At 49.9% G+C, this 22,169-nt stretch overlaps 1 long non-coding RNA gene across 2 annotated transcripts in view; it reads right to left on the bottom strand.

The window, feature by feature from the left end:
- Positions 1–72: 72 nt before the first annotated feature.
- LOC102489509 (uncharacterized) overlaps positions 73–22,169 on the bottom strand; it is a 24,830-nt gene continuing 2,733 nt past the window's right edge. The window contains exons 2-4 of one of the 2 annotated variants that reach the window (XR_335207.1): positions 14,014–14,243; positions 454–522; positions 73–176 (exon numbers count right to left, since the gene is read on the bottom strand). This is a non-coding gene — a long non-coding RNA (uncharacterized LOC102489509). The remainder of the gene's footprint in view (positions 177–453; positions 523–14,013; positions 14,244–22,169) is intronic. The other variant, XR_001370683.1, reaches the window with a different exon arrangement.

Below are 22,169 nucleotides of genomic sequence, written 5' to 3'. Positions count from 1 at the left end.
AAGTCCCAGATCTGAAGGCTTGAAAATCACACCGGGTCCTTGTGTATGTGTGCCCAAAATTTCTAGAGAAGAAGAGGGAGGCATGGCCATTCCCTCGGGTGGTGATTTCTCACTATCTCTATCTCTGTATTTCCTTATCTCTTCTCTAGTCAGTGCATGTGTCCTGTTGTGAATACCTAAAAGAGAGAGAGAGAGAAAAGAAAAAGAAAGTTTAAAAAAAAAGGAAGAAACAGACCTGTTGCTCCCAAACCCCATTCATATCCACATCACATTTCCCTCCCCTCACCCCCAAATTTTGAGACATGAATTGATTGAGAGAAGCAACATTTCTAAATTCCAGAAAAGGCCCCCAGTGCTATGTTGATAAAAATCTCCCTTCCTCATTTTCTGCTTGACCTCACCGCTTCCACCTTCCCCTCCCTCTCTAAGCTTCCACCAGTGCCAAGAAGATACCTGGTGCCTTGTTGATTCTTCAGAGGAACCAAACACAGCAATTCTGTCTTGTTCTTCAACAGAGACTCTCTAGAGGAGGATATGAAATATAGTAGAAGGAGGAAAGAAAGCAACCTGAAAAATCTCTCGTTCGCATAGGTCTCAGGTTAAAAAACAACTGGCCTTGTTAAAACCGCACCTTAATGAGGCTCCTTTCCAGCCTAATTGTCACCATGGCAATGACCCCGAGTGGCCATCTTTAATTAACTCAGAGTCAGAGTCACCAAATGAGCTCCTCCATAAATTGCTCACTGGCCCAGGCAGTCACGCGGCCCCTCCTCTGTCCTCTTTCCTTCAGTGCCAGTGATGGGGCAGAAAATTCTCAACCCTGGCTTTCCTCTCTGCTTGCTAATTCTCCCTGTGGCCAGGGGAGGGGCTCAGTCTCATGGTAATAATAATAACAGCAACAACAATAATAGTAATAGTAGTATCAGCTACAACACAACCCTCTTTATATGCATTATCTCATTTAATCTTCATAGGCATCCTGTGAGGGTGTTATTCTCCACCTTCTTCAGATACAGAAACTCAGAGACTAAGTGGCAGAGCTGGGTTTTTGTTTGTTTGTTTGTTTGTTTGTTTGTTTTTTTAATCTCTTCCATGAAAGTGAGAGAGAGGAGTACCCCAAACAGGGTCTTCATTCTTCATGCCATGATCCTCTCCCCAGCCTCAGCCAGCCCAGATCATAGACGTGTGCACATGCTTCTGGTATACACAAGGAGGCCTCGAGACAAGAACCGAGGACCTCTTCCTGTGGATTCAGCATTTCAGAACATTACCTTATCACTGTACACCCATCTGGCCCTATGGCTGGAATTTAAACCCATGTAGCCTGGCTTCAGAACCACCATTATAATCCCTCTGCTAGACATGATGTTCACAGGGTCCCGTTTTATTTGAACACAATAAAGGCCTGGAGCTGTTTCCTATATATTACTCTCCAGCTGTGTGACCTTGGGTCATTTAAGTTCACCTCTACGCATCTGGTTCCTCATCAGGAACTGGGAGGGTAATTAAAGTGGAGTAGGGTATGGGACAGGGGCCTGAACAGCCTCATGGATTCTGTTCAATAAAGATCCCCCAACTCCTGGGGTCAACAGGTGGCATGGTGGTTAAGGCTCTGGACTCCCACATGTCCTCCCACAGTTCAAGTCCTGGACCTCGCAGCTTGACAATCATGACAGGTACATGTGTGTTCGTGCTCAATATCCCTACAGGAGAATAAAGATCTGTGGTCATCCCCTCTGGGGAGTGATTTCTATTTACCATTCCATCTCTCTGGCAAGTGCCCTATGACAATAACAACAACAAAAAAAAAAAACCGTAACTCCACAAAAACCTACCTGTGTGGTCACTGAGGCAAAATGGCCTGAAGGCAAAGAGATGATAAACGTGATCATCCCCGCAGAGCCCTCAGTACAGTACCAGCCCACAGTAAGTGTGTGGTGATATTGGCTACTAGTATTTTCACTGAATGCATGTAAACAGCTTCTACTGTCCAAATATGGATATGCCCCATAGACCTCCTCCAGGACAGAGGAAGTCCAGGTCAGAGCTAACAGTCAGGAATGTGGGGGAGACAGGGACAGAGCAGAGGTGACCCAATTGCCACCAGCTTTAGAATAGATAGGGAACAGACTCGGATTTCTATGGGAGAACACACTAGAGTGGCAGGTTACAGCTGTGGACCATAGATGGTAGGTTCCACTTTGCCTAGACCTTGTCCAATGAACCTGCCTACTCCAACCTAATCTGACTGGATCAGGAGGTCCAGGGGCCAGCCCCGGTGACATTCTAGCCAGAGGGAAAGCAAGAAAGGATAATGGGGGGACCAGCAGTTAGCGTAATGGCTATGTTGCTGGACTTCCATGTAGCCAACTGCAGTTTGAGTCCCAGTGGCTTAAACTCATGCCAGGCGCGTGTGCATGCGTGCCCAAAGTCCCAAAAGGAGAATGAAGGAGGGATGGCAATGTGGCCATCCCCCCCCAGGGGGTGATTTCTCACTTTCTCTCTGTCTCTCTGGTGAGTGTATGTGCCCTATAGCAAAAATCATTCTAGGGACCAGCAGTTAGCGTAATGGCTATGTCACTGGACTCCCATGTAGTTGACTGCAGTTCGAGTCCTGGACCCAGTGGCTTAAACTCACGCCAGGCACATGTGTGTGCGTGCTCAAGATCCCAAGAGGAGAATGAAGGAGAGGGGATTGCAGCGTGGCCATCTCCCCTGGGGGTGATTTCTCGCTTTCTGTCTCTGTCTTTCTGGTGAACGCACATGCCCTATAGCCAAAACCTCTCCAAAAAAAGAAAGGAAGGAAGGAAGGAAGGAAGGAAGGAAGGAAGGAAGGAAGGAAGGATGGATGGAAGGAAGGAAGGAAGGATGGATGGATCATGGGTGCTTCTTCCCTCTAGCTGCACAGGACACCTGTGTTCATTTGTCCACACCCAGCTCTAACAGGCTAGAAATGCAGTCTTCATTTTGGGCAGCTCTGGAGAAAAGAGAACAGCCTGCAGCCTTTGCCACAAATCATCAGGTCTTCACACCATCCCAGAGTAGAAGTTATTTCTTGCATTTTTTTTCCAAGATAGGGTCTCAATATTTCATGATCCTCGTACCTCAGCTTTCCCAGTAGCTGGAACTACAGATGGGTTCAAACCCAGGCCTCCCGTGTGATCTCTGCCAGTGGAGTAGCAGTGTCTACTAGCATGCACTACTGCAGCTAGACCCAGAGTAATCTTTCTAAGTTGTAGTTTCTGACTATGTCTAAATTCTTCGATGGCTCCCCATTGCCTTCAGCATGAACTTTAACTTTATGAGCATGGACCATAAGGTCCTGCAAGATATGGTCCCAGTGCTTTCTTACTCATCCTTCACTCCAGCCCCTCTAGGCTACTCCAGAGAAAGAAAGCACCTCTCCCATGTGATTTTGCCAGACTAGATTTTCTGTTGCTTGGATCTTTGAATCTTCTCTTGGTTTATCCAGTGGCTACTCGACTTCAAGCTCTTAGGGACTCATAGCCTTTCTGCTACACCCCTGTTGGGCCCCCTGAACATTCCTCAGAGGTGGAGAGAAACCTATGGCAAGAGAAAGTGTGCAACTGCCACTGTCCTCTCTGAGATCTGGCTTCTGGTAGCCTTTAAAGGGTCAAAACATGAGCAGCCATGTTGGCATCAACAGGTAGAGAAAGGTATATCCTTGCTCATCCTTCTTTCTAAAGGGGAAACTGAGGCTACAGTGCTGTTTAATCCAAACTACCCATCCTATTATGCCTAACAGTCAGCTGTCACTTCCTTCCCAGTGGCATATTTAGGGATATTTATCTCACAGGGCTGGAGACCCAGAGGCAGGTCATCCTTGGACACCATAACATTAGGGCTCAGGTGGTCACCAAAGACCCAGGTCCTCCACCTCCATTCTCCACCTTCGCTCTGTCCTCAGGTACATTCATTCTAGCCACTCCAGAGGGAGAAAGCAATCCCCAATGGGGCATGGTCATGCCTCAATCCCATCTCCATTTGTCTATTCTGTCAGGATTTTGAACACATATTCATACTTGCTCAGCATGTTTTTTAAGCTGAACCAGTTTGTCATGTGGGGTCCAGCTCCTTTAACCAATAGGCTATAAGACTGGCCCTGGTCTTGATAAGTTCTAGACTTTTGAAGGATGTGAAACATCACAGGCCAGGTGGCCCCAGTGAAGCACTTACCTGGCTGAAAAGTGTTAAACCCAGTGCTTCACCACCCCTTGAGATTCCTTCCCTTTGGCCTCCCCACCAGCTCTCAACCCATTTTTCTCTTCCTTAGCCTGCCTAGGTATGTCAAATAACACCAGCTCCCATTTCCTTCTCTTTCTCTGGTCCCTCCCTCTAATGCCCCCCCATCCCCACTTCTCAAAAATAACACAGCAGGCCACTTCCAAAGGTCAAAAATCAGTCCTCTTCTTACCTGGCTTATTGACACATTGGACATCTTTGATCTCTTCCTCCTTCTTAAGAGATTTTTCCCTCCTGACCTCAAGGACATCATTTTCTTTGTTCTTCCTGCTCAAAGAGTCTCACTCCCAGGGTCCTTTACAAGTCTTCCTCCTCTTTCTCATCTCAAAATCAGAGTTCTCCAGCGTTCAGCCCCTAGAGCATTTCTCTTCTCTCTACATTTACTCTGCAATGATCTCATCTTGCCTTGTGGTTTTTAACCACGCCTGTATACTGACAACTCCCAGGTTAATGTCTCCAGCCAGGAGCTCTCCCCTGAATGCCAGGTTTATATATCCAGCTGCCTACTCGACCTTCATCCTTGTCTAGCTATTGTAAAAAGCCTCTTGGGCCAGCAGGTGGCATAGTGGTTAAGGCACTAGACTCCCACATGACTGACCATGGTTTGAGTCCCGGACCTGGTGGTTTGCTTTCTCATTTCCCCTCTCTGTCTCTCTCTGGTCAAATTAAAATAATAATAATAAATTAAATCATTCTAAAAAAAGAAATACAAAAAATTAAAAAGCCTCTCAAATTTAACATATCTAGAGACAACCTGTTATTCTCATTTTCAGAACTCTGCTCTTCCTTCAGTCTTCCCCTGTTCAGGAAATAGAAACTTCATCCTTCCAGGAGTTCAAACCAAAACCCACATGGTCATCCTTGACTCCACTATTCCTCATGCTCTACCTCCAATCCCTCACCAAATCTTAGCAGTTCAGTCTTTCTACTATATCAGCATTATGGGGCTGCATGGTGAGACAGATGTAAAATGCAATGTTCTACAGAGGCTGACCCACATGGGAAGGGTTCATGTTCGAGTCCAGACCTCTCTGAGTCTGTCAGGCATGTGTGATCTGGAGGTGGCTGAAACTGCGGGTAGGTTGCAGCTCAAGACCCTGTTGGAAGTCCTCTTTCTCACTCATGGAGAAGTAAGTAAATATATGTTATGTTGTGTGTGTGTGTGTGTACATATGTGTACAGAGTCAGTTCTCAACCATAACTGTCATCCTAACAGATGTTGAAGATGGAAGTAGACAGAGGTGAGGTCACTGAGTGGGAGAGGGGGGTCTCTTGTCTGTACAAGAACCTTATCTTTCACTGAGGGGTGTGGGGAAACCACAGGAGGACTTAGGCATTATCAGATTTGCCTCTTGCAAAGACCACTCCGGGTGCTGAGTGGAGAATGGATAGAGGGGGCAAGACAGGAAGTGGTGAAACCAGTTAGACAGCTATTGAGGTTTGGGGGCAGGGTGGTGATGATTTGGGCTAATCCTCTCTTGTGAAGAATCCTGCACCTCCATGCCCGATGTCCCCAAGGAGCACTTGTTAGAAAGAAGACAGGCCAGACGCGCGCTTTTGTCGGTGATCCCAGCTAAGGCGGTCCGCGTTTCAGCACTACGGGATGGACAGTTCCCGGCCCGCGGGAGAGCCAGAGCCGCTAGTCCAGCCCCCCTACTTAAAGGCCAGTCAGGCCTGGACAGTCTCAGGATTCATTCATAGCCTCGCGCCCGGCAGAGACCTACAACTAGCGGCAAGAGCCCTGGACTAGACATAGATAATGCCCTTCCTTGGAAAACCTCCTTTTGCTGCCCTATATAACAATGCTGCCGTGCTGCCTCGCAAGGCCGCTGTGAGCGCTGGTGAGCCTCTGGAATGTTAGAGACAGCAGCGGGAGAGGCTGCCCTAGAGAAAGGCTTGTGAAAATAGTTCCTGTCACAGACTCCGAAGTTTATTTCCCCGACTTTGGAGAACTAAACACGAAGCCGAGTCTGCAGCGGGTGGGAGAAGGGATTTTTCGCAGTCAAATCCTAGGTCTGGTCTGCACAACCCCTGGTCGCCTGAACCCCTGTGCATCAGGTTTCTGTGGACAGAGCTTCTTAGAATTAAGATGCTGCTCTGACAGTGGGACAGTTGGATCATTCCAGATCCAAAGCAGGTGTTCTCCCGCCAATGGCGAAGTTTCTCTGGGATGGGAGGGCCAGAGGCCCATGATTTTGTTCCTGGATTTCCCCTCTTCCTAGTTTCCTTTGATCACGTTTGAACTGGTTTGAATTTTTAATTATCTGGAACTTGGCAGGATCCCTTTTCCTGGGGCTGAAGGGGATTCACTTGGGATCTGCACCTTCAGGAGCCTCGTTGTGTTGACTTAGGCTCCTGAAGGTGCTGTCAGCAAGGTCAGGGGAGGTGGGAGGGACAGCAGGACTTCTCACTCAGAAATGACCTCTGGGTTTCAGGGTCCTCCCTCCCAAAAAAACTTGCTTCCCTTTTCCCTGTGAGAGTGAAAGGGGAGCAGAGAACTCAGACTCTGGTCTTAGGGAGCGTGAAAACCACAGTGGGAGCTTGCCTAGGCAAGGGTATTGCTAAACCTTGCAGGCCCCCATTCTAACCTTCCATGACTCCAACCCACCCCTGCCCTGCCCCCTTAGGCTTGAAAATCACACCAAGTGCCCATGTGTGCCCAAAATCTCAAGAAGAGAATGCAGGAGAAGGGATTGCATAGAGGCCATTTCCCCTGGGAGATAATTTCTCGCTTTCCCTCCCTCTGTCTCTCTTCAGCAAATCCATGTGACTGTGGCTAAAACCTTTTTTTTTTTTTTTAAGTGGGGCCAGCAGGTGGAATAGTGGGTAAGGTACTGGAGCTCACATGGCTGACCGTGGTTTGAGCCCTGGACCTAGTAGCTTGAAACTGTTCCTTGGACCTCTCAGGCACACAGGAAGCCCTGCAGGCATAAGCATTCCCCACAGGGCCCATCTGCTCCCGATCCCAGTGCCATCCCCCTACCGCCATCACCTTCCTCACATCTACACCCTCACCTACGAGGGTGAACGCCTACTCTGGGGCAAAGGGAAAACCATCTCTGGTTACTCCTCAACATCTCCCTGATTTTGGCATCTTTTACATCCAGATGCACCTGGTTTTTAGCTAGCCACAGTGAGGACTGTCTGATATTTTAAAATATCTGTGAAAACACAGATGGATGCATGCATATATACATACATACCCAGGCTCCCAAATGCGTTCTTCTCTCAGTTACTGACCTGGTACAGCCAGAAGCGGAATCAGGAGTGTCATGGTGGAGACCAGGTCCCACATGGCTTCCCCACCTGGTGATAAGGTGGGATCTCTCTCACTTTCTCACTCTGTCCCTATCTGGTCAAATTAAAAATAAATAAAGTTAAATAAAAATAATTCTTAAAAAAAAATAGATTCAATGGACCAGCAGGGATTTCCCCTCTTCCTAGTTTCCTTTGATCACGTTTGAACTGGTTTGAATTTTTAATTATCTGGAACTTGGCAGGATCCCTTTTCCTGGGGCTGAAGGGGATTCACTTGGGATCTGCACCTTCAGGAGCCTCGTTGTGTTGACTTAGGCTCCTGAAGGTGCTGTCAGCAAGGTCAGGGGAGGTGGGAGGGACAGCAGGACTTCTCACTCAGAAATGACCTCTGGGTTTCAGGGTCCTCCCTCCCAAAAAAACTTGCTTCCCTTTTCCCTGTGAGAGTGAAAGGGGAGCAGAGAACTCAGACTCTGGTCTTAGGGAGCGTGAAAACCACAGTGGGAGCTTGCCTAGGCAAGGGTATTGCTAAACCTTGCAGGCCCCCATTCTAACCTTCCATGACTCCAACCCACCCCTGCCCTGCCCCCTTAGGCTTGAAAATCACACCAAGTGCCCATGTGTGCCCAAAATCTCAAGAAGAGAATGCAGGAGAAGGGATTGCATAGAGGCCATTTCCCCTGGGAGATAATTTCTCGCTTTCCCTCCCTCTGTCTCTCTTCAGCAAATCCATGTGACTGTGGCTAAAACCTTTTTTTTTTTTTTTAAGTGGGGCCAGCAGGTGGAATAGTGGGTAAGGTACTGGAGCTCACATGGCTGACCGTGGTTTGAGCCCTGGACCTAGTAGCTTGAAACTGTTCCTTGGACCTCTCAGGCACACAGGAAGCCCTGCAGGCATAAGCATTCCCCACAGGGCCCATCTGCTCCCGATCCCAGTGCCATCCCCCTACCGCCATCACCTTCCTCACATCTACACCCTCACCTACGAGGGTGAACGCCTACTCTGGGGCAAAGGGAAAACCATCTCTGGTTACTCCTCAACATCTCCCTGATTTTGGCATCTTTTACATCCAGATGCACCTGGTTTTTAGCTAGCCACAGTGAGGACTGTCTGATATTTTAAAATATCTGTGAAAACACAGATGGATGCATGCATATATACATACATACCCAGGCTCCCAAATGCGTTCTTCTCTCAGTTACTGACCTGGTACAGCCAGAAGCGGAATCAGGAGTGTCATGGTGGAGACCAGGTCCCACATGGCTTCCCCACCTGGTGATAAGGTGGGATCTCTCTCACTTTCTCACTCTGTCCCTATCTGGTCAAATTAAAAATAAATAAAGTTAAATAAAAATAATTCTTAAAAAAAAATAGATTCAATGGACCAGCAGGTGGCATGGTGGTTAAGGATGCTGGACTCCCACATGACTGACTGCAATTCATGTCCTGGATCTGGCAGCTTTCTTTTCTCTCTCTCTTTCTCTGTCCTTTTCTGGTCAAACTAAAGATAGGTAGATATATAGACAGATAAAGTTAAATAATTCTTTTAAAAAAAAATTCAGTGGACTGGGGCCAGAGGTGGTGTGGTAGTTAAGGCCCTGGATCCCATATGGCTGACTCTGTGGTTGGTGTCTCAGATCCGGCAACTTGACAAACATGCTGAGTGCATGTGTGCACAAAATCCCAAGAGGAGAATGAATAAGGATTGCAGCTGCGACCAGCAGTTAGCATAATGGCTATGTCGCTGGACTCCCATGTAGTCGACTGTGGTTCTAGTCCTGGACCCAGTGGCTTAAACTCATCCTGGGCGCATGTTCATGCGTGCCCAAGATCCCAAGAGGAGAATGGAGGAGAAGGGATTGTGGCGTGGCCATCCCCCCTGGGGGGTGATTTCTTGCTTTCTATCTCTCTGTCTCTCTGGCGAGTGCACATGCCCTATAACAAAAACCTCTCAAAAAAAGAAAAGAAAAGAAGAGATTGCAGCATGGCCATTCCCCTGAGGGATGATTTTTCCCTTTCCCTTTCTCTCTGTCTCTCTTCAGTGAGAACATGTACTCTATAGCAAAAAATAACTGTTATTCACTCAGAAGAAGCCAGGAACCATAAAGGAAGGAGTCTGACCCTCATCTTTGACACCCTCACTCCATCTCAAAGTGGATTTATCACACACTATGGGCCTCGCCCTTGTTCCTGCAGGCCACTCTTTGACCCAAGGGCCAGGGCACAGCTTTGATGTGGGCCACAGTGCTGTGATAAAGATGCCCTGTGCAGACCGAGTTAGGGAGAGGCCATCTACCTGGGAAAGGGTGCTACAGTGTGAAGGCCTTGGACCCAGAACAAGAGTCCAGGAATTTTAGAGAGGCCTTAGAGGCCAGTCAATCCATCATTTTTCCACCATGGGGACTTACAAGGTACCACAACTGAGTCTTGGTCGCAGGATGCTAAATGGCCCACTCCAGTCCCTGACAGTAACCTTCCCATGTGGAAACCAGAGACCCATTGTGCCACTTTCCACTCAGCTCCTGCCTCATCCCTGTGTCCTTCGCCAGGCCCATGCATTAATTGTGTGTGCCTAGTCTACCCTTTGAAGACTCTCAGTTCCTTTGGAGACAGGCTTGTTCACCAACTATACTCTAATCTCTGAGCACTGAGTCTGACTTAGAGTAGGAGGGGAATTAAGTAAATGAAATTCCCCAAAGCATCCCTGACTGGTGATCACCCTGCCAGGTGAATCCTCCTGGAGATGGGACACTCCCTACTTGTCCACAGAACTGCTCCCCTATGTTTCAGTTAGAAGGTTGGGTTCTTTCTTCTCCAGGTTTCTAGCCCTACTAGAAATGTTCTTGAGTCATGAGAAAAGCTGCCAGTTGTACCAGACAGCCATGCACCTGCCTTCTGTGCTTGGGGCTTGGTCCAAAGGGGAAATCTAGAAAAGGGAGATGGCTTGTTTCCAAAGGGAATGGGAAATCTACCTGAAGAGGGTCAACCTGGAGGCTGAGTTCAGAGCACAGCATCAGCTGGTGGGAGGAGGCTTATCCTCGAGATCCTCCTGAGTGTCTAGTCGTGAGCGTTGGGGAGATGCCAGCCCAGAAATGCAAATGCAGAAACTCTGTAATGGTATGTTGCTTCCATGGTACTTTTCCGAGTTTTCCCCTGTCAGAGTGAGCCAGAGGATGTGCACATGTCCATCCATGCATGTGTGTGTCAATGTCTGTATTCGAACACAGGATATGCTCAGACCCAGACATGTGGCCAGAAGCAAGTATGTAAGCTGAGGGGAGGGCATGATCACAGGCAGTGTATGCTGGTGAATTCCCTGTAGCCACAGAACTGGGGTCTGGATGACCCTAAGGATCTATGTGCATATGTGAGCATGCAGGAGTGTGAGTGTGTTCATCCAGTCTGGGTAACGAGCACATGTGTTTATATGTGTGTACACACAGGTACAAAGACAAACTGCAGTTGGTTCTATGTCTGGGTGACAGTGTGTAGTACCTGTGTATATTCATAAGTTCTTCCCACTCTGGTAATGTGTCACTGTGATTTTTGTGGCTGAGCATGCATGCATACATGTACACATGTATGTGCATGTGTGTTTACAATGGAATCCCAAGCCTGTGTGTGTTTGTGTGTTTAGATGCAAAGCCACATTTGAGCCAGAGTCTGGATGGCTCTGTTTGTGTTTTACATGCATACCCCAGCTTGGTTCCATATGACTGAACCCCACGGACATGTGCAGGTCCTCTGACTGCAGAGGCCAAGTGCAGATGGGTCCTGAGGCTGGCTGAGTGCCTGGCAGTGTGCAGGTGACACGTGGCTTACCAGCAACCTTGATGAGCCTTTGTCTGGTGCCCATTACCCAGGGCCTCTAAACGCCTCACCCTGGTGGAACCACTGCTCTCCTTGCTCACAGACTGTCTCCCCCAAGGAGTCCCTTTAACTCACATCCCCTTTCCTGGCCAGGGGGCTGAGAGTTGGGGGATATTCATCTCGGGGAGTTTTTGTTCCGCCTCCTGAAAGGCCTCAATGGCTGGGAATACCATTCTAATTACGGGGAAGCCCAGCTTATGTCGGGGACACAAAGGGCTGTGGTCTCATAGCAGCTCCTTCCATCCGTCAAATAAGGCCGGCTAATGATGGGGTGAGAGCTGCGAATGCCTAAAACAAACTCGAAAAGGAGGGAAAATAAAGCCGCCGGGGGCTTAAAATATATTAAATTACCCTGATTAGGAGTCGGGGCTGTGCAGGCACTGGTTGGAGAGGCTGAGGAGGCTGTGAGTCCCGCTATTCAGGTTGAGGGGAGAGAGGTCAGTAGGTCGGGGGGTGGGGGGGTTTACAGAGTCCTGGCCCATTCTCATGCTAACACCAGGGACACACTGCAGGCTTAGTGGGCTGGAAAACAGAAATGAATTTGCCTTAATCCTCCTCCTCCTCCCTGCCTCCCTCCCTCTGCAGCCCAGGAGAAGCTTGGCCTAATTGCGGTCCCTTAGAGCCTGCTGGGTATTGGGCAAGGCCACACCCTGGAGCCTGCATGCTCGGCTCTTTCACCCCCTTGCTCCTTTCTGTGGGGCCCAGGAATGAGAATGGGCTCCAGGGCTGTCTCAAGGAGCAGTGAAACAGGCAGGGCATTGGAGGGGAGAGGTGTCAGTGTATATGTGCCTGGGTGTGCACACACACACACGCACACACCCCTTTCCACAGTGCAGCCTCTCACAGTTCAGTCTTCCTAACACACATGCACACCATTCACAAACACGATTACCTGGTTCCCTCTTCCACACATACCCCCGTAACAAACGCACGTTCACAGGCACAAATACTTCTTCACACAATTTGCCGACATGTTCCTCTGCACGGGCAGCTCTTCCCACTGTCACAGGCACACTCATGGAGTCACATCCCTCCTCTGATGGCGATGCACGGCCTCCCCAGCATGAACACATACACATAGACCCTTGTAGATGTGCCTCTAGAATCACAGAGCCAGTAGTTTCAGGGTTTTACAGTGGAAGAAACTGAGGCTCGGGACAGCAAAGGGACTGCCCTGTCCCTGTGCTACTTAAAGTCAGCTCTATTTCTAACTGCTGCAGAACCTTGAATAAGTCCCTCTCCTCACTGGATTCAGTTTCCTGCCATTAACAGTGGTGCTTGGACTAAACATTTCTTTTTTTTTCTTTTTCTTTTTTTTTAAAGAGGTAGGGTACAATGTACTCACTGCAAGGGTGGGAGGCAGAGACAGTGAGAGGGACAGTGAGAAATCACCCCTAGCAACAGCACAATCCCTGCTCCCCTATTCTCCTCTTGGGATGTTGGATACACATGCACATGTGCCTGATGTGATTTTTAAACCACCGGGTCTGGGACTTGAACTGCAGTCAGTCATGTGGGAGTCCAGTGATGTAACCACTATACCATCTGCTGGCCTCTTGGACTAAACATTCTAAAAAACCATTTCCAGCTCAGAAATTAGGAGGTAGGGCAGCAGTAGAACAGAAGCTTTGTGAGTCTGACCCACATGGAAGGGTTCCTGGTTGTAGGTACAGTCTGAGACCTCCTTAATGTCTCCGGCACCTGGGTGCCTGTAACTGAGACCAGCAGTGGCTAGGGGTGTATCATGGCATCAGGACCCTCTTAGGGATGTGGTCTTGCTCCGTCTTTCTGAATCTTTCATGGAAGAAATAAACATAAAAAACAGAAAGAAATTAGGAGGAGCCAAATCTCAGAGACTATTCCTTCTGCCCCTTCCCTGCCTCTGCACACTTAGATGTGCGTGCATGCACGCACGTGCACGCACACACACACACGCTGCACAAAGCAATAATTCCCTTGAATGTTCTCAGGGTTACAAACCAAGGGTCTGCCAGAGCTCGCATCCTCGCAGGTCCCATTATAGGCAGTGCCCCTGTCCTGCCCACCTACTTTCAGCCGTGCCCTTTTAGCTTTGTTTGGGACATGGGGGCATCTGGTGTGGCTCTGAACCAATGAGCTTCCACAGTGTGGCTCCAGGGACCCAGGAAAGGCGCCCAAACGTGCTCCTCTCCAGCCCGGTGCGCCCTCTGCCGGAGGATACGGAACAAGCGTGCAGGATGAGTGCACATGACCCTCAAATTTGACGGGGGAGCCGGCACCCAGAAATGTACCCTCCCTGGTTCTCACTTGGGCCGTGGGAGGAGCCAGGGAACCGCAGGCCAGACTAGAACAGAGATGCCTAGAGTCAGCTGGGCAGAGAGAGTGTGAGGTCTACGAGGCTGGGTCCCATACCATTTTCCTCCAGGCCTTAGGAACAATGCTGTCCCTCAGCACCCCACAGAGAACCAGCGGAGTGGGTGTAGGAAGAGCATCCAGGCCAGGGTAGGTACACTCAGGGTTAACTACTGGTGAGCCTGAGTGGGCCTCAGCGTTGGCCTCAGCATTTCCATCCATGAATGGGTGAGGGAGGACCCTAGGCATCTAAAAAACTCCAGAGAGAAACCCCAGAAAGTGCAGGTACTTACCCTTAATCCAACCCACACAGAGAAGCAAGGACCACAAAGTCTCTAGAGGACAGCCCCCGGTGCACCAGGATCAGCAGTGGTCTTGGCCACCCCTTTGGAGGGCAACACAGGCTGAGCTACATTGGTTGCAGAGCGAGAGAGCACCGCCTCGGTCTGCAGTGGGAGAAGGGGGTGCAGCCAGTGTCCTCCCAGCCTGGGTACTCCAGAGCTTAGGTGGTGAACACCACCCCCTGCAGGATCAAAGGCAAAAAGGCAAAGGACTTTAAGATATGAGGCATGCTCTATAGCAAAAACCTCTTTAAAAAAAAGAAGAAGAAGGCACGTGGGGCAAGCAGGGAGCTGGTGGTGAAGGTGTTGGATTTCCCCATTGCCAGCCATAGTCCAAGTCCCTAACCTGGCAGCTTGAGAATCAGTTTGTGTGTGTGTGTGTGTGTGTGTGTGTTGTGTGTGCACACGTGCAAAGTCCCCAAGAAGGATAGCAGCATGACCATCTACCCTCAGGGATGATTTCTCACTTTTTCTCTCTCGGTCTATTGTTAGTGCCCGGGGCCCTATGGGGGAAAAAAATTTTAGGAAGCATATGATATAGGTCACATTGTTTGAAGGAACCAAGGGGCTTCAGAAGGCTAGATGGGATGTGGACCCCAGTTCTCAGCCCCCCTCTGGGAGTCTTAAGCAGTGAGAGAGGTCCCAAATCCAGGGGCTATCAGCAGTCCCTGCCTGAGATGGGAGAGCCCAGATCTCAGCTTCAGGCACTCTCAGTTCTCTGTGCTTGACCCTACACAGCTCCCTCCCCAGTCCCAGACCTGCGCATTTGGAGCAGGCACACTTCCAGGAGGCTTGAGCCAAGTGTGCAGGACCTCCGCCCTTCTCCCCAGCATTTTCCAAAGGGCTGCCCCTTGCCTCAGGCCTGGCTGCACCAGAACCAAGCTCAGGAGCTGCCATACTCTGGTTAGACTCCATTCTACCTGCCCTGGCTTTTGGGGACAGTTGGATTGGATTGAGTTGGGGCCCCAGCCAACAGCGGGGAAGAGAACTAAGCACTTGCTGAGACTAGTGAAAATGGGGGCACCTGAGGGAGGGTTAGGTTGAAGCCCTCACTGCTCCCACCATACTTTTGCTGCACCTTCCTGGCCCGTGTCCGTGGATGGGAGGCCCCTGAGCCTGCGCCTCCTGGCCCTCCAAATCCTTGCCATACATAGCAGCCAAGACACCCTGAAATCCAGATTCGTGAGGAAGCTCACACACCCACACCATGAAAGTTTTAAACACAAACACACAAGAGCAGTGAGTTCAAGTTCCAGACTTTGCTCCAAATAAAACACACAAAATTTCAGATGGGGAAAGTTCAGCCCTGATACCTGAGGTGAGGAGGTGGTGTGGACAGAGAAGGGTTTGAAGGGTGCTCCGCAGAGAACCCCTAGCCCTGGACCTCCCTGCGGGTCCAGGCCTCCTGCTGGTGTACTTATTCCAGGACTAGAAAGACCCAGGTTGAATCTGCAGAGACAAAACGAGCCTGGGTCCACATGGGCTGGAGGTGGCCCATGAGTACTGAGGCAGAAGTGCCTGGGTTTTCCCAAACCAGGAACCACAGGGGTCCGATGGCCGCCTGTGAGACTGGAAGCATAGCACGGGGATTTCCAGCCACTCCTACTTTAAAACTCCCTTCTAGAAGTTGCCTTCACCCTGCCAGGTCTGCTCTAATGCAAATGGACCATCCCATCCATAACATCTGGTTACTCAGAAAGAGCACTGGGATCATCTTTTTATTTTATTATTATTATTATTATTATTATTATTATTATTATTATTATTATTCTCTAGAACATCCCAGCAATGAGCAGTTATGTTTAGGATGAATTTCTATGGGGCTGAACCTGTTTCCTTCAGTATGATGGTGCTGCCAGGGATCACAAAGAGTCTCCTCAGGCCTGGTGCGGACATGGTGATGAGGGCTGGGAGGAGCTGGGAACTCCAGGTCACCAGAGTTTCTGCAGAAAACGGTGGCCGCATAGTTGCTGCTTGGGTTCCGGTGCTCAGACCCGTGCGCCACCCCACCTGGTGAGGAGAACTCTGGTCCTCTGCAGGTCTACCCAAACCAAGCCAGGCACACCCACCAGCTCCAAAACAGGACCCCAAGGGTCCTACCCAGTCTTTGTCAAGAGCCTGGAGGCTGGTTTTCAGAGGCCATGTGCATTCAGTGTAAAGGGAACACCCTAGGAAATCCCGATCTGCAAATGCCTGAACTTCCCTTATTCTGGAATCCCCCATAGCCACCACCTTGAGCCACTTTGGGCGAAGGCTGGGTGGCAGAGCTGGGCTCTCTGTAGGGGCTCTGGGCTTCTATTTGTAAAACAAAGAATGAAATGGGGAGAGCTGAATGAAGACAAAAGGATTTTTAAATGTTCGATTGACTAAACCTCTACACTTAGCAAAACACTCTTATTTTCAGTGCTGCCTATAGCCATACACAGGTCCAGAAAATCGATTGTGTTTCCTGGCGAATACCGCCCTGGGAACAGAGTCGGAGGAACGCACGCCCTGTGTCACAGAAAGCACAGACGTTAGAAGGAATGTGTGAGCGAATGGAAGCGCGCTCCCAGAACCCTAACGCGTTTATAAATTTACCATCGTGCCTTTGTGGGGAATCTATAAATTCATGCCTGTTAATCCCACTTTTGTACTCTCTGTGGGGCTGCCATGGGTGTGCGACTAAGCGGCAACCCCTTCTCTCCCTGCGTGCTCAGAAAACTTAGCCTTGACTGCCAGGAGCTGCTGTTCGGTTCAGGCGGGTTCCAGAAGAGACCCTTTTCCCTATAGTGGCCCAGCAGTTTGCAGAATCATCTGCATCTTTACATCCTCCAGCCCTACCCCCAAGACTTGAGAGGCAGACACAGATATGGGGCTCAACTGGAAGAAAGGGGGTGAGCTGAGGATGCAGCTGCAGCCACCCAGCCAAGTTGATAGGTACCAAGGACACCTCGGGCCACCATTTCCAACATTTTGTCCAACATCTAGAGACCCACGGGTCAGCGAACCCACATATTTGTGTCCACAGGCCCCTGTGACCAGAAGGCAAGACAAGGCTTTCCGATGGCCCTGCATCTCCCTGATTTTTTTCTATCAATGAGAAAGACGCAGGCTGTTGACCCAGCGGCCTCCTCCTCTCCGCCTATTGTCGCGGCTCAATCACGCACTTGCGGGAAGAAAAGAGAGTTTATCTTAGCTTGAAGGAGCCTCATGTTGCAAGTGTGTGTGTGTGTGTGTGTGTGTGTGTGTGTGTGTAACACAAGGATGGGAGAAATTCTGCCACCAGGACTGTGCAGATGGATTGAGGATAGACATTTGCAGAAAAGGGCCAATTTCCCCTTCACAATGAGCGCTAAGTACCTGATAAATGAGGCTAGTGTTTATTCATGAGCAGGTACTTTGGAGGTGGCGATTAGAACCGCTGCCTAGCCAAGGTACTTAAAGGCGGGCAGGTGCAGCAGCGCGCGGCCCCAGCGCACAAAGCCAGCCGAGCGCCACAGCTCAGAGAGCGGGTGTGAAGGCTGGCAGCGGCAGCCCGAGGGCGCGGCACTAGACACCTTAGCCCTTTGTTCCTCCACAGAAGTCAAGGCCACCTCACAGAGGGGCGCCGGGAAAAATGGCCCCTCTAATTACCAGGAGTTTCCCTAGTCTCTCCTCGGGAGCCCAACCCGGCAACTCTGGGTCTGGTGGAAACCGAGAGTCAGCGAGAAACCAGGCGCGACGATTGCACAAATGCTGCCTGGAGCTGGCTGCTGCTAACCAGCTAAGTAACTAACTCAACAGCCAGGAAAGAACCAGGCCTGGGAACCTCGCCGCCCACCGCTCGGCCGCCGCGGCCGTGGAGGCGCCACCTCTGCCTCTGGCGGTGCCGGCAACCTTGGGCTTTCAGGTTTTGTTTCAACTCTAAGGGGAGAAAATTGGAGTCTGTCTCTTTCTACAACTTCCTGGCGCAGAGGTCGTGGGACAAACTCAGTGTCGCCCTCTGAGCGGCTCCGGAATCCCTAGGAGTTCCTAGCTTTTGCTCACGAGCGAGCGGCAGCCCGGCTTCGATGCACAGAGAGCGACCAGGGCCAGGCCCGACCGACAGGGGTGGCCAAGGAGATCCCTGGGGCTCTGGGCACTCGGTGTCTGACACACCCCGGTAGCCCAGGTACTTCGCGTATGTGCGTCCCAGGCATGAGTGGCAGGCATGCACTCTCTTGACTGACGCCTTTGGGACTGCCTAGATTGCCCATTTAAAAAAAAAATCGTTTCCAAAACCAGATCAAGGTAATTTATCTCCAGTCACTGGAACTAGAGAGTAGAAATCTGTTTTTCAAAAAAGTTAGATTCACCTGGGGGAGAAAATTCTTTCAGACTGATAGGACATAAGGGGCAGAGACCTGACATTACCCACCACAAACAGGTTTTACCATTTCGACCACGAAGAACCCAAGTCTCCGTCCCATGCAGGTTGACCCGGAGATTGTAGATATTAACGTTCATTATAGATTTTCTTGGGACCTTGAGGTCAGAGAATAAATGAGAGATATAATAATTCTGACTCAGAGAAATCCGACATCTTAGATGTGAGCGCAAACCGAAAGTGGGAACCCAAGAGCACGGCGGGAGGAGGGCTTTGGCCTCCCAGTTTCCCCAGCGGCAAGGACGCATTGCCATCAGCCTGCCACTTGACCAGCAGGACCTGGGTGAGACACGGGCTGCTGGATTTAGAGGGATCACAAAAGAAGCAAGGCTTTCTCCTCAGTCCTCTGCCAAGGTCTGAGTTAGGGTACAAGGGGGAGGTGGTCTCTCCGGATACAGCCAGCACCCCCTAAAGCAAAAACCTGGGGGTTTATTGTACTGCCTGGCAAGCGAAAGAGGGCCAGAGATACCCTCCCACCCCGTGCGCATGGGGCCACACAGCCCAAGCACTGAAAACAGCATCATCTCACAACAGTGGGTAAACCGTACTGCGCCATCCAGGAGCACGGGGACAGGACGCCCCATCCCTACGCTGGGAAAGGGCTGAGCCGCTGAAACTGGAGGCAAACCACGACAGGCAGGGGCGCACAGGGCTCAGCCTTCCCAGTCCCAGTAGCAAGATGGCTGTGAGTCCCAGCAGGGGGCCCCAGGGTTAGGCAAGAAGGGGAAGATGGATGGAAGGGGCATAGGGGGCCGGAGATAGACTGAAGATGCTGCATGGCAAAGCAGCTTTTGTATTTCCCATTCCTAAGACCTGTAAGGCACACCCAAAAGATGCAGGTGTGAGCATCAATACTAAACGCTCATGATGTATTTTCTTCGCATTACAGATGTAGAATGAGTCACATAAATATAATTAATACAGCTCCTAGAGAACCAGATATGCCCCGATGTAATCTTTGGCTCCCCTACCCCGGGTTGGTTCTCCCAAGCCCTGTTGTTTGTTTTGTTTTTCTAAGAAAGTCAAAACTTGGACAAACGCATTTTGATCCTGTGTGACTATCGCTGACTTCCCATATATGCACCTTGCTCTGGTGAAGCCATGCTGAACTGAGGCTGTCTAGTGAGTCAGGCCATGAGACCTGCCAAAAAGGAGCCCCCGGCAGGAGTGACTTGTTAAATCAGACTGCATCCCCCTAATTCCCACCCCAGACTCACCAGGGGCGGAACCCTTTCACCCCGAGTGAAGTATTTTGTCTCGTTTTGGAGTTGGAACAGAACTCTCTCTCTTTTGTTTCTCTAGCTATTGTGCCACCAATGCCTGATCTTTCACTTGGTTAGTGATGGAGCCTCTATCTCCACTGGAGAAGCCAGGAGCGAGCATCTGGTTAACCTGGCCTCCTCCTCATTGCAGCTGGGGGGACTGATGGCAAATTCTAGCCATAAGGCACTAGACTAAAAGACAGACTCTTAAACTGCTTGACTTCTTCAACCCCTTCCGGTGCTGGCGCTTCCCAGGGGGCCCACTCCCATCTCTGCTCCCTCCTCACTACAAGTCCCTCCTTAGAGTAGGACCCAAGATAGAGCCCTCTGAGAGGACTCAGAGGGAGTGCGCCCCACCCCTTCCTTGATCCCTCACCCTCTCTCTCTCTCTCTCTCCCTCTCTTTGGTTTTGTGGTGAAAGGGCTGGGAACACTTGGGGAATGCACTTCACCCCAATGGAAGTACAATCTTTTTCTGAAATGCGGTCCCTAGATAAGCAGTTCGGTAATGGGACTAGGCACCTAGACCCTGGAGCCAGATTGCCTGGGTTCACCTCTGACCCAGCTCTGTCACTTACAGCCATACAATCTTGGGTTACTTTATTCAGTCTCTGTGTGCCTCAATTTCTTCATCTCTAAAATAGATGAATGATAATACCTATCTCAGAGCCCCATGAGGATTAACTGAGCATGTGCATTAACAGGTAAAGCTTTTAAAAGCATGCCTGGCACAGATTAGGTGTTAATACGATTTACCCCAGCCTCTGGGTACAGCTTCACCCCCTTCCCAGTCCTCTTGGTTTCTGCCACAGAATGTCAGCATCTCCATCTCTGTAGTACTGCCAGATTCCAGCCTTCTCTTAGTCCCACCAGCATCCCATCAGGAATGGGATGGAGAAGGGCAGGGCACTTGTGTACTGTCTGCTTGGTGGGTCCTTCACCGAAGAGTCTCCTCGGGACTCGGTCTGTTACCTATTTTCTGGGGGAAATAGCTGAGTCAGTCCCTTTCTGCCTCCCCCACCCCACCTCTCAGTAAGCCTCGGAGGCAGAGATGGCTGTTTAAAAATGTGTGTCCTTGGCTTTGGGGGGGGGAGTAAACAGACTGTGCCAACCCATCCCACCCGTGAGGGAGCCTGCCCAGAGGCAGGTAAGTCTGCACAGCACAAATCTATTGACGTTTTCTCTCTGACGGCGCAGCGTGCAGGCATGTGCGTACACACATCAGCTCTCTGAGGGCAGGGTTTCTTCTATTTTGCTTTTTGCCCTATCCCCATGCCTAAAACAATCCCAGGCACAGAATGAACACTGAGTAAATACATAGAAACTCAAGGAAAGGAGCCATAAGTGCCCCGCTGACAGATCTGCTTTCATAGCAGGGTATTCTTCCTAAGAGGTGATGGTCAGAGTTTATGGCTAAGTGAGAAAAAGGGAACATGCTTCAGATCTCTCTCCTTAACAGCCTTTGACTCACATTCTCTCTCACTCCTATCCACAGGGCCCTTCTTTCAAGCCTTCCTCTATCATTGCCACCCCCCCCCCCCCCACCTGCATGCACAGGTCCCTAAGTGCTTAGGGCCAAGGAAGGACAAGGGTCTGTATTTAAGACCCCTGTAACCTCCTGGGAGTTTGGGTTATCTGCCTACTTAGCAGAGCTGCTGTAGGTCCATAGTCAAACATTCCCGCGCTGCTTGGTAAAAGCCCAGCCCACAGACCAATCGGGAGACCTATCCGCATCAGTTTTTTCCTTCTCTGAGGGAGGAGGCGTTACTTTTAGAAAATGCAAAGAGATAGTAACATTGTTATTGAAGGTGATTGCTGTTGATAATGATGGCTATCATTCATGGATACACTTACAATGTCTGAGGCTGCTGAGCCAAACACAGCATTTTATTTCACTCTCACAAGTCCTTGAGATAGATTTGCAAATCCCTTTTACAGAGGAGAAAATGGAGATTTGCCAAAAGTCATGGAATTTGTAATGGAGAAGACCAGAGTTGGAACACAGGATTCTGAGGGCTGGCCTGCTCACTCTTCACTCTTTTCTATCTCTGGGTCATAAAGGAAGCAAGGAGACCCCTGCAAAATGTGACGGGGGTGGGGAGAGAAGGCATCATTCAGCGACCCACTTAGAAATGAAGCTAGAACTTTGGTATGTGAATAATGAACACTGAGTCTAAACCAGCTTGCCTAAGCTCAAAGGCACCTGGACCTCTTTCTAGCTGTGAAATTGAAGGCAAGTTACTTAACCCCTTTATACCTGTTCCTCTCTCTTTTTTTCTTTTTTAGAATTATTTTATTTATTTATTATTTTAATTTGACCAGAGTGAAAGAGAGAGATAGAGGGATATAGAGAAAGCAAGCCGCCAGGTTTGGGACTCAAACCACAGTCTGCCACATGGGAATCCAGTGCCCTCAACCACTATGCCACCTGCCGGCCCCTCTGTTTTTTTTTTTTTTTTA

The sequence above is a fragment of the Tupaia chinensis genome, unplaced genomic scaffold (assembly GCF_000334495.1).
Source record: "Tupaia chinensis unplaced genomic scaffold, TupChi_1.0 Scaffold000359_1, whole genome shotgun sequence".
Classification (NCBI taxonomy): Eukaryota; Metazoa; Chordata; class Mammalia; order Scandentia; family Tupaiidae; genus Tupaia; species Tupaia belangeri.
Note: the sequence above shows the minus strand (reverse complement) of the source record. Positions and strands in the feature narration are given on the sequence as shown.